We start from the raw sequence: 12,787 nt of genomic DNA on the forward strand, positions 1-12,787 counted from the left end.
GCATGTAGGTCAGATTGGCGGGCCCTCCCCCCAGGACACATGCTGACATGCTGACACTAATATGCAGATCCAGTGCACTGTGAGTAACAGCGGAGCGCACTGATGACATCACAGCTGCTCCAGAGCTGGGTGCACTCACATACCCCTGCAGCGAGAGCAGGGGGAGGGGAGCACTCTCACACAGACCCCCACCCACAGCCACTTGTGCTTACAGGGAGGACTGTTCATAGAGTGAAGGTCCTATTGTGAAATAGAGTGCTGCCATATTCACTAATTACGACTTCTTATACACGGCTTATAAGAGGCTTAAAGCGACATTATGTCAGAACTGGTATTCTATGCTCTCTATTCTATGGGCTCCCCCTACAGTTGGGCAGTATAGTGCACTTTCACACCACTGCTACAAAGGTAGCATACTAGGATAGTGCCATGTGTAATGTTACTAGGCGTAGCTTTCTACTGACAGTGTTTGCCTCTGTGACTGGGTTTATACACATATGAGCAATGGCTGTGGCAGAACTCATTAGCCTCTTATACTCCGGGACCATCGTTATAACTAGTTTGTATTGTTTGGCATGCTTTTCCAGTTTACCTTTGGTGTAATAAAAGTCACAGAGCATAAGAGTCAATTATAGGCATAGGCGACATGGTAAAAATGCTATATCACAAATTTTCAAGACATTTTCATGATGTATGACATTATATATAATATATTTATTGTTAGACAGAGATCAAACTACTGGGTCACACTTAGAACTAAGCATGACAAATCCCACATACTTATAAGAATAATAATAATAATAATAATGCTTGTTTATTTTTCACTGTACTTCTGTGCTCCTGTAACACCTGACTTTCCCTTTGGGATTACTGATTACACTAAGGGATACAGAAAATATTGTGGTCTCATCCAGCACATCTAATCACCTCCAATACCAGTCGGTCAAATCAAGTTTAGACATCCTTATTGAAAACAGGCTGGAAAAGGACACGGGCCCTTGGGAAAACAAAGATCATGGCCCGGATCAATCTACTCGGTCAACAGGTGTTCCACAGATGTTGCTGGACACAAATGTATGTGCCCCGGCTCAGATCAGAAAGAGGCCAAGGCACTGGTCCATAGGTGTGAGATGCTACGAGACTCCTCTCTGATCACTGACTGCACAATGAAAGCCCATTCTCCACAGGGGACAGCACTGAGAAGATTACTGCAGTGTTACTACAAGGCCAGAAAAGGCTATTTTCTCTGTTCTCTTCCACATTCTCTCTCTCTCTCACACACACACACACACACACACACACACACACACACTTGACAAACACAGAGACAGTCAGTAACAGAGGTTGGGTTCCAGAGCAATTACATGGTAATTACAGCCTAATGATTCTTCAGCAGTGGACTCACCAAAGCCATGCTACACTGACCCGAACATAACAGCAGCAGGAAACCCTGATAATGACTTTTTTAAGGGTGTCCTAAATAATTAGGCTTTGGCTTAGCCTCTGACCATGGCCACAGATGGGTGAAAGAGCAGGAGATTGAGGAACAGACTAATCTTCTTATAAAAAAAAAAAAACAGCCATGAGATGATTGTGGCTTACAAAAAGAAACATAAGGTTCATAATGTAAGGTTTCTGCTATGGGCTGACTGATACGGACACTTTGTGACCAGTATTGTGTACTTCAGCTTTGTATTTATATTCTAAGTGATGGTTTCTTGAACAGAGATTAAGATTAGTCTTGGACTAAAGAGTATTCAAGTTGTGCCCACCCCCCCAGTCAATCTCTTAATGGAGGTTCTCCATAGAAAGGATAAAAGCCTAGTCTTGGACAAGGATTAATCCCTGCCCAGGAAACCGGCCCTAATAGCATGATTATCACCGCTTCTTAAATATACTCAAACTCACAGTTCTATTAAATTCTATTAAAGAATTGATGATGACTTTTTATAATGTTATGGATTAGGTTTGGTTATATTTAGCATGTTTTGCAAATTTAACCATAGTTGTATTTTGTGTTCAGATTTACTTCAGTTTATCCTTTACTGCGGTCATATACATAATACCAGTAGCACAACTGTGTAAGACCCTGTTTACACCTGGTCACTTTATGAGTCTTGAGTTACAGGATTATATCTCGATAACCAGAACCCTTCCCATTGCAATCGAAACACTGGCAATAATCGCAGCACAATGAGTACATTTGCATAGTCCATCCCCTGCAGCAATCAAATTTCCGGCTGACTGACCGGAGACGCATTTGAATATCAATTGTAAATACATGTGGCAAGAATCTCATCAGGATACAATTACCAGATACTAGTCACATGAAATGACCAGGTATAAATGGGGTGCAAGGTATTCTGCCCTTTTATTAGTAGGTTATGAGTTTGAATGCCCACAAAAAGGCCAGCAATTACTGTGGCTCCTTAATACCTACTGATCATATCAGCAACAGACACACAATATGCTTATCTAATCATATTAAGGATATTGTTAGGGCTTAAAGAACACTGACCAACTGCAGGTTTTATTACAAACAGTGTAATTAGACTGGTTTAATTAGATGAAGGGCAGCAGAAGTTGAATAAAAATCACTGTATTCAGAATAGTGTGTAATTTAATGTGATTACATGCATCATGGTAAATATGATGCATGATAAAAAAAATATCACCCAGCCCTACATAGGAACACAGAATGTCTGGTCTCCAGACATTGTTCAAAAGGATTACGTCAGTGAATCCACACAAGAACTTCCTAGCTTCCAAAGTGCTGAGATCATACTGAAACTTTCAGAAGTGAGTGTGACTTACTGATCGATGTGAGAAAAGAGCGACAGAAGGAGAAAGACAGAGAGAATAAATGCTCTCTTTCTGTCTTTATCATGGAGACTAATATGAGAAACTATCCACCCACACAATCCCCTTCCTACACAGAGCAGCAGCAGACCGTGGCTCCTCTATGTACGTTCATATGCAGCTGAAAATAATAGAGCCAGAGAGGAAAACCTGTACACCTCTCTCTCCCCCACATATGGCCCTTTATGATCAGCAGATACTATACAGACTGAGAGACAGGATATTCAACTGGAGAAGTCTAAAAACAGCTCTGGAGCAAACACTGATGTAAAAGTCATTTATTAAATGTTCGATCTGCATCGGAGCTTCGGCATTAGTCCTTGACAAACTCACTGTTTGCTGTTTCAGCATGTAATCAACCACAGAGTTTCAGATGAATAAAAATGTGCTTATGTACATGTCCACGTTCAGCATCATCGCTGTAACGCAAAAACTTGTATCTTAAATTCTGCTACTTTCTGTTTTTAACATAATTTACATCATTGGCTTTTATAAAGTGGCTTTCATAGTTTTTATATTGCATATTGCATTTTTTCTTGTACTATACCATTTTGTCAAGTTAGCACTTTGGAGATACAAGGTCTTTACAGGAATAATAAGAAGCATCACAGCACTCATGCAGGTGGCAAACACTGAGCAAAACTAAAGACATCAAGAGGTCCACATTGCAAAGCCCTTTCTTAATGCCACAGTGAATATTCATATTTGCTAACTATATGCTAACCGCAATTGAATTATTTCCAATGCTCTGTCTAAATTTAGGCTGTTACTGTACGGGGTGTACACTTTCTCTGGCTCTAATGACTGCACAACAACAGAAGAGCTGTTAAGGAGCTGGAGCATACCTGTTGTTACCACTGACACGACTGTTTCACAGTACACCAGAGGAGTAGGAGTCCGGTTCCGAAAGAGCAAACGCACAAGCGTGCTAAACGTGGCTTACATTTATTTAAGCAGCAAGAGTAACAGCTAGAGTACCTGTGCACTCTTGCAAATAAAGGTGCTACAAAACGGGTCTAAGAGCCATGCCACAGAAGAACCACTTTTTCAGTTACTAAAGAACAGTGCTCAGCTGTTTTACTTTCTTCTTCTAATCCCTAGGAGGTAAAATGTCTAATCTGAGCATAGGCCCACAGAATATTTAACCTATTTAGTGTCTATTTCAGCTAACTCCACCCATCCCACATGTTTTCACTTTCCTGAAAACTTCAATCATAAAACAAAAGGTCATATTTAAGGTGTAACCTCTACATAAAGGCTCAAAGGGCTAATATTGCTCTTACTGGGTCTTAAAAACTAATCTTAAAAACTGCAAAATTTTTATAGACGCAGCTTCTAGAGTTTAACAGTACTGCTAAAACTGCATTCACTGACAAAAACTTAAGTTAGCCAATAGATTTCAAAATGACGAGGATGTTAGTAAAAGCATGAAAAACTGTGTGAATCAAGCTGAACAGACGTTCAATGTTGTTTTAATGTTTAAAGTTGACAAGATGTGAATCGCAAATTTAGCCTGAAATACTTTTGTTAGAGATCACAAACAACTGAATAAAAATAAACTACATTTGAAAACTGAGCAGAGCAACACATCTCCAGGATTGTTGTAATACGGTATGAAACAAACAAACAAACAAAAACAGTATAAATAAAAAGGTTCTCAATGGCAAACCCTGATGTGTTTCATCTGAAACATCTCTATAACTGTTCCTTTTCCAATTTTGACTTCTGCTTACTGATCAGATCTCAGAGCTCTGTGTTTTCATTGCTCCAGCACGCAGTCTAAACTCATCAGCTCATTAACAACCCCTTCATTAAAAATGTGCTGTGTAAGGATACTCCCAGTCCAAGATTCGTTAGCACTGCTCTAGTCCAGAGGAGGAGAACAGGATACACTCTTAATTGTTTTTCCCTATGAACTAATAGTTACTAACAGAGAAATACCAACAGATGGGCAATGTTCAGAGATGTGCAGGTCATTTTATGAACATCTAAAGCAGCAGAAAATAATAATAATAATAATTATGAAATGTACACAAACCAAAGATTCCAGCATTTAAAACAAATGTCTTAAGACCACACTGGAGTGAAGTGTTTTTAATAAATAAATGATACATAAATAAAACTAAATTAATAATCAAGACACCTGTCAGACTGCTAAATTGCTCATTTAATTAATCAATGACACCCTTAATTAAAATGTCTTTAAATCACAGGGATAACTTTGATGGGCCTTTATTATATTGAACCTATCTATGATGCCAAAAACAAATAACTACGATACATAAGAAAGTACATAAGAAACGACAATCAACGCTACTACTACACTCAAATCACAGTGCCTTATTTGTAGCAATATTTATAATTCCCAACTGCTCCTAAAGTTAGCATTAATCCAATGTAACGTGTGTATCTAATGCTTGGTCAGTGCTTGGCCTTGACCCAGTAGTATTTGGGCTGTAGACTGTTATACATACTGACAGCACAGTATTTCTCTACAGCATGCCCCCACCCCGTTCACCCTGTCCTTTCCCCTTTTCTCTTGCTTGGTATACTGTTCCTTCTCTGTCTCTCAACCTCCATCTCACTCTCTCTCTCTCTCTCTCTCTCTCTCTCTGTCTCTGTCTCTGTCTCTGTCTCTGTCTCTGTCTCTGTCTCTCCCGTTTCGTCTTAGGCCTCTACTCCACCATTCTTCTTAGGCTCCATTAATCCTGACCTAGTTGGAAGTCTGTTTTCTCTTGCCTGAGGAGAGGAGAAGACTGCACAATGAAGCTGCGAGATCGTTCTCAGAGCCACAGTGTTTCCTGCGTTTTGGTACAGAGGAGACACAAAAGACAGTTGGAGGTAGGGGGAACAGTAGGCTGACTCATCTGTTCTGTTTCAGTCACCTTAGCTCGCACTCAGCTTGTTACCATACACTGCACACACTCTTCCCCAGAGTTACTTTAAAGAGCTACAGAGAAAGGATCACAACAATGTAACTGAACAAACAGTAGAGAACTTACGTTCCCACAACTACATTCCCTACAGTGCTGTTGCTCAGACGGCAACTCTCCCTATTTTGAGGGGTCCAAGCGCTGTGTTTGGTGTCTCCTTAGAATTTTTAGGATTTTTCTTCATCTTCTTTGTCAGCCCTAAGAACCCTAAGATGCAGACATTGGTCAACAGATAGTACTCTCCATCTCCACTTAGACAAGCAAGCTCAGGCCGATCAGCCTCAGGGTGGCAGTTTATGTATGTCAAAGTATGTTTCATTCCATACAAAAAGCCTGAAGAACCATACATCCAGCAATGCCTCTTTGCCATCAGTGACCACCCTTGCTCTCTCCGGGTGGGTAGCTGGCACCCTCTACCCTAATCACTCTCAACACAGTTGTCTGTTAGCTGGTGAGGTGAAGCTAGAGACCCTACGCTTTCCTTCGAGCACGTCGGCTGCCCGGCGATGGTAGAAAAGAGTCAGGTCGTAAAGAGGTGGTTAGCTATAGTTTTAACTGAAGTTTAGGTAAAGCAGCAGCTTCTGAAATCAACACCAAAGCTACTGATTTCACTGCTTTTACTGACACACTGCAGCTCAGTCACCAGACCACAGGGATGGATTGTACCACACAAATGTAGGCTGTAAACAGTGTGTTTATGTTTTGAGCAGGTGCTGGTATCCATAGCAATTGATGATAGTAGGTGAGTGGTGTGTGGGGTCACGTAAACTATTTGTGTTGGTGTTTGAATGAGTCTACAGTGTGGAATGAACAGTAACTACTAGGAGCTATTTATTATAGATTTTTATACACTTTCTTTTTTCCCGCAAATCACATTTGCCCTTTGCCCACTTTTAATTGTTCATCGCTTTCCCACGGAGATGCAGCAGAACAGGCAGTACGTGCCTGCAATAAAAGGTCAAGTGGCCGAGACAGATGAAATGTGCTATAATACTCACATGAGATAATTCAACAACTGCACGACAGTATTGTTTATCATAACAGTGCTGCAGACCATCATCACCTGTCTAAATCTACAAGCCAAATAATCAAGCATGGATTTTAGACACTGTACTACTAATGCTCCATGTATGAAAGAGTTTCTGGTGTCTAAAAACTTACAGGAACTGTTCCTTAGGCAGGCCCAGTACTCTCCTAAAGCGGTAAATGCAGTGTTCCGCCTACTTGCGCCAGACAGCTTGGACCCCCCAATTGCCGCTAGCGCCTTTATTTGTTTTTCTGTGCTTGTGAGACTGTGCCCAATCATACTGAACCACCTACATTGCTGCAGCGGAGACAAGCTCGATAATCACTTTCAGGTGGCAAATAACTGCAGCCTGAGATGTGAGGGATCATTATTTGTGGGTGCTGTTTCCAAGCGTAGCATTCTGAAACACAATGAAACATCAGTGCTCAGGAGGAATGGCTGAATGCCTAAGGACGTAGGAAAGAAAATCAACAGAAGGGTTTGGTGAATAGCTCTGATTGAGAAGGGAATAGCTGCAAATTAAATATAACTAAAAATTTAATAAAAAAGATGTACTATGATTCAGACCATACCATAGGGGAGGGTGATAAGGCATAAATATCATGATAATATTTTTTTTACAATACATTTCATCAATAGTTTATTATTCTATCCAATAAGAAAAAACTAGTGGCAGCACAATTACAAAAATAGGCACCTGGTGTAACAAGTGTACCAAATAGCAAGCCCTTCCTAGGGTAGGGCAGCAGGTTGAGCAGACAAAACACTACAGAATTGAAAACCACTGTTTATTAACGATTTGCTTTAGGTGTATTGGGAGCTGGAAGATAACAAGAATTGTGAGTCAGCTAGGAGTCTCTAATCATTGGACTGGAACTAATAAGCTTATTTTATTTTTCATACCATTCTGAATCATTTTTACAGCATCTGACTTAAACACACATATTTGTAGAATGTGGAAAACTAACAAGCTTCATGGGGAAAGCTGAAAAAAGACTTTTAAAACTAATCAAATATCACTCTCGAGAGTCCACCACTCAGCCCAGTACAGCGTCTTTTAGTGATTGGTATCAGGGATTGGCCGATTGTACAGAAGGGTGATCAGTATTGGCCTCAGAAACACTAATCGGTCCATTTCCATCGTTTCCATCCAATGGTTCAGTCCTTCCAGCACAGTAACCAACTGCATGTCTCCTAAAAAGAGGACAACTGTAAGAGGACAATTATCATTGTGCAGCCATAGTCAAACATCTACAGGTGAGAAACTGAACTGCTCAAATAAACATTTCCTTGCCAGCTACTTAGGTTTAGTGCCTCTACAGGCAGACAACTCTGGACCCCCTGCTTTATTGTTCCCCATGCACAGAAAGATGTCAATTCCATTGATATTCTTTTTATGAGGCAATTACCAATCAATATCAGTGCAGCTGGGAAAGGAGAATGGGAGCAGCTCAGCAAAGTATTGTCCAGCGCAGTCAGAAACATGAACAGCACTAGCCTAAATCTTTTTTAATGATCTAAATACATCAGGCCATTTTTGTCTAGACACTCATGTATTGAGGCAACACCTGCATTATTTCTTCCCCCAATACTAAATTCTAGCATTGGCCCAATTTTTACAGAGGGAGGTAGAAAAGCAGGATAACGAAGCTCCAGTTTCTTTCCCCGTGTGTTGTCCCTGAATGCGCCCACACAAAAGGCCACCAGTGCCCACAAAGGAAACCAACTGCTATCCTTACCCTAAAAGGACAGCTATTCTTCCAGCAGACCTTCACCTCTGTTTACATTTCCAGTCCTGATTTTCCAACCCTGCTGTAGCCAACACATCAGCGTAAAGACAACATCAGACAGAACCCTCAACTCACTTTAGCCCATTAAATTTAGACACTCAATAAAAACAACAAAACCACCGTATCTGCTTAAGGACGACGAGTCCGACATGGTCAGCCGCCACGATAGATCCTTTCAGCTCGTTACACAATCAAGGCAGAGTGAGCAATCTCAACAGCCAAATCCAATTTTAGCCCTCTGTCTTCTGAGCTACTACCTTTCAATCATGGATTTCCAGCAGTCACACTGCACAACCGCTATAATTACAGCACCCAACACGTTTACTCTGTAATCATTCCCACTTCGACCACCCTTTCTGTGGGCACTAGGAGATGCGAGTGTGTCTCTAGCCTGTATGAAAAGCAGGGCCGAGGTCTGAATTCAAAATGTTATGCTATGATACAAAGCTCCTGAGAAAATATGTCTTACACTAAAGATTCTGCACGATTACGTTATGCAAGTATCCATAAGAATGATTAAACAAACATTTCATTATTTGTGGAGAAACAAAATAAAATCACAGCACAGTCTACAGTACTGTGCAGAAGTCAGAGCACCTAACTTTTATTTCATTCTCAGGAGCTATTTCACAGGGAATGATATAAGCAACATAAGCATCAGGAAGAGCCAAGTCAAAAGAAAATAAGATCTCAGAAGTTCTCAGAACTGGAGTTTAAAGGAGAAGAAAATCGAGCTTCACTTTCACTTCAGATCTGTTTCTGTCCATCCTTCCACTGTGAAATGACGACTGGAGGCTGTGGGTCTGAAAGGACGTGGAGATCCTCAAGAATATCTGATTAAACATGTTTGATTAAATCAAACACAGAAGCTGCTGGTGATCTCAGAACAGACTGATCAGAATGCTGATATCCACGCAAGAGTAATGAACATCACCACGATATTTTAAATGAATCAAAGCTAAAACTGATACCAATAGGTTAGTGCTTCTAACGTGCTTCTAATCCAGTTTTCCTAAGGATATATAATCTATTTTTTTTTACATTTTAAAAAGAAATGGAAATCATCAGTAATATTAAATGAATATCACCAAAACGTTTCCCCTCCATTCAGCTTCAGCTAAAAGGGTTGTTGATACCAGAAATGTGAAAACCTGCTTTGGAACAGTCCTCACAGTCTTTTCACAGTCTTCTTACAATAAACAGAACACAAGCACACTAAATAAAAAGTGGGCATTTGACAGCGTCGTACATAAAGTGTTTAAGATGCTGAAAACAAACCCAGCACAAGGAAGAGGTATTTTGGACAGAGGAGGAGACCAGAGAGCTAAACAGGAATGCAAGAACCCAGGTTTTAAAGACAGTGTAAATATTTTTTATTCATTTTTAGGTTTTACACAATTCAGCAGCACATGTGGAATGATTGAAAACATGTTTAATTATTCCAAAAGGTCAATAGTCAAGTGAACTCAGTAGGTGTTCATGACTATATACTTTCTAAATCTTCCTGTAATGAAACAAATATCTGAACAATGATTTTAGCATTTGAATACAGAAACCTCAAATGGTTAAGCATAAGAATGTCTATTTTTAACCCTCCTTTAATAAATTTGGTTTATTACTAACCAAATTGACCAACATCCTTGGGGTCAATCTGACCTCAGCACTTCTAGAAAATGACAGAGTAAAATTGTAACCCAACAATTTTGTGCGTCATGTTCCTTGGTTGACTACTTAAACACGTTAAATAAAACTCCCTCATAAAATTAACTCCCTAATGCGCTCTTATCCATCCAGAATATGCATTACAGGACTACAGGAAAACATGCAAATCACAGCAAACTTGACTGACTTTAATTTGGAAAGCAAGCTTGTTTAGTGTTTAAGGTCAAAATAGGAAAACCGGCAGCGTAGCAGACTACAATCAGCAATCCAGCTTCAAGACGGAAATGCGGTGGTCATTTGGCAATAAGACATAAATTGGCCTGGAGCTTAATGTATAGAACATAATCACACTTAAACTGCAATTTTAATACTGGTTGCTCAAACTGTCCAGTCCTACCTCCAGCACATAAACACATGCACAGATTCCATCAACCCCATCTTTCTATTAACAGCCACCCACCAATAAGTAACAGCCTGTCTTCACTGGAATTGTATGGCGTGTCGGGAGGGGGTGTAGAGCGTGTTGCTTGTTAAATTGCAAGAGTGAATGTACCGTTTCGTGAATCAGTTTGGCTCATCTCTGTTCTAACCCGCACTAACCAAGCTGTCAGTACACATGAAAGCTGTCAGACAGACTACAGCCTCAAGTGACATTCTGTCATTCTGGTACCGAATCCAGCTTCACCAGTAAGGCGCTCTCAGATGTGTGCAGACGACCTCTGGAAAGACGAAATCTGTCTTACCAGAGTAATCTTCACTGCTTTTCAGAGAAATCAGCCAGTTTCATCATACCAAAAAACCATCAATGATCTCCAAGCCAAAGAGTTAACTCTCCAAGAATTCCTCTCATCTGCATCCTCTTCCTCTGGGGAGAACATGAACTGATCCAAAAGGGAATACATAACTTAAAGTGCACTGAAAGAAATATGCCTGGGTCATTCTGTGTCCATGGTTACCATCCACACAAATACTCTAGAAACACCCTGTCTTCCCAGAAACCCTAGCATGCTCAGCCCTCGTAGAGCTCTCCAAACCCCAGACTGTCAAACCTGGTTCCAATTACCTGTGGGAGGCCACTCAACACGGGCTAACCAAAAGCAGCTGGATGGGGCTGGAATGGGAGAACGGCCCTCCATTCTTCACATAGTGCAGCAGGCCTGCATCACACATCACTCAATGACATACGCATGCAAACTTGCAAACAGACACACACAAACGTCACAGGGAAAGACTGCTGTCATTACTGAAGTTTTTGTTGGTCAACCACCTGCCTAACACTGAGTAGGTTCCCCTTGTGCCGCCACAACAGATCTGATCAGTTGAGGCATGGATTCCACAAGCCCTCTAAAGGCATCCTGTGGTATCTGGCACCAAGATGTTAGTAGTCCTGTATAGTGTGAGGTGCGGCCCCCATGGATCGATGAGTATCTATGAGCCTTAGGTTCACTATTGCCCTTAATAGGAGCACTTTTGGTAGGTACTGACCACTTCATGCCAAAAACACCCCACCAGACCCGTCTAATGTTTTGGAGATGCTCTGACCATGTCGTCTAGCCATCACAATTTGGCTCTTGTCAAAGTGGCTCAGATTCTTTTCCTTGACCTTTTGTCCTGCTTTAAACAACACATCACCTTCAAGACTGACTGTTAACTCACTTGCTGCCTAAAATATACTTCTTCCTGAAAAGGTTTTTTTTTACTTCACCTGTAAGTGGTTCTGATGCTATGGCTGATCAGTGCATATGATCAGTCTAGTCCCAAACTCACCGTGAGACAACTTACACACTGCTAATCAAACAGCGTCCTTCTTTTTTAATGCAATACTGTGTTCCTTCGTGTTGCTTTAAGGGTTTTGACTGTGCATTTAAGGTGCTGATGGGGGCGGGGTAATGTGGTCACGGCACAGGAGACTAATTCCTCTGTCTGAGCTCTTCTTACAGTCTGCCACTGTGTGTGTGTGTGTGTGTGTGTGTGTGTGTGTGTGTGTGTGTGTGTGTGTGTGTGTGTGCGCGTATAACAATGTACTGGAATTGGACAGTTCGGTCATGTCTCCGCAGACATGACAGAAATGTGTGTGTTGTAATGATTTATATTGAGACAGCTATTTGAGATCACAGCATCACTAAATTGAGAAATCGCTAGTTTATAAGAATTCTTAATTAAAATTTTTTTTTAAAAAAACAGTATTGGGAGTCAATAGAAGATGTTCCTCCTGCTGTGTGAATGAGAGAACACTTGTTCAGTCACGTTTTACAGTGTATTTTGTTGAAGTACACAAAATACAGAACATTTTTTTTATTTAGACCACTAAAACTGACACTTCAAAACTTTACACCCATTTTACATCTCTGCGCTAAAGGTCTACTGTATAAATATTTTAAAGCAGGCCTCTAGTCCACAGAAATATTGCCCTCAAACTCAAGGAAAGAAGGGCATCAGAGAAAACATTAAAAGAAAATAAAAAAGCACTAACTTTATATGACTTTCCCAGTGCAGGCAATCAGCCAGGACGTTGT

At 40.7% G+C, this 12,787-nt stretch overlaps 1 protein-coding gene and 1 long non-coding RNA gene across 8 annotated transcripts in view; both read right to left on the reverse strand.

Annotated features, from left to right (window-relative positions):
• The window catches only part of abi2a (abl-interactor 2a), a 39,351-nt gene that overhangs the window by 21,492 nt on the left and 5,072 nt on the right, over nucleotides 1–12,787 (reverse strand). The window lies entirely within an intron of this gene.
• LOC140560588 (uncharacterized) lies at nucleotides 7,682–8,964 on the reverse strand. The gene is made up of 2 exons (XR_011979982.1): nucleotides 8,559–8,964; nucleotides 7,682–8,013 (listed from the first exon to the last, which is right to left on the reverse strand). It is a non-coding gene; the product is annotated as an uncharacterized lncRNA (long non-coding RNA).

This window comes from Salminus brasiliensis, chromosome 8, assembly GCF_030463535.1.
Source record: "Salminus brasiliensis chromosome 8, fSalBra1.hap2, whole genome shotgun sequence".
Taxonomy (NCBI): Eukaryota; Metazoa; Chordata; class Actinopteri; order Characiformes; family Bryconidae; genus Salminus; species Salminus brasiliensis.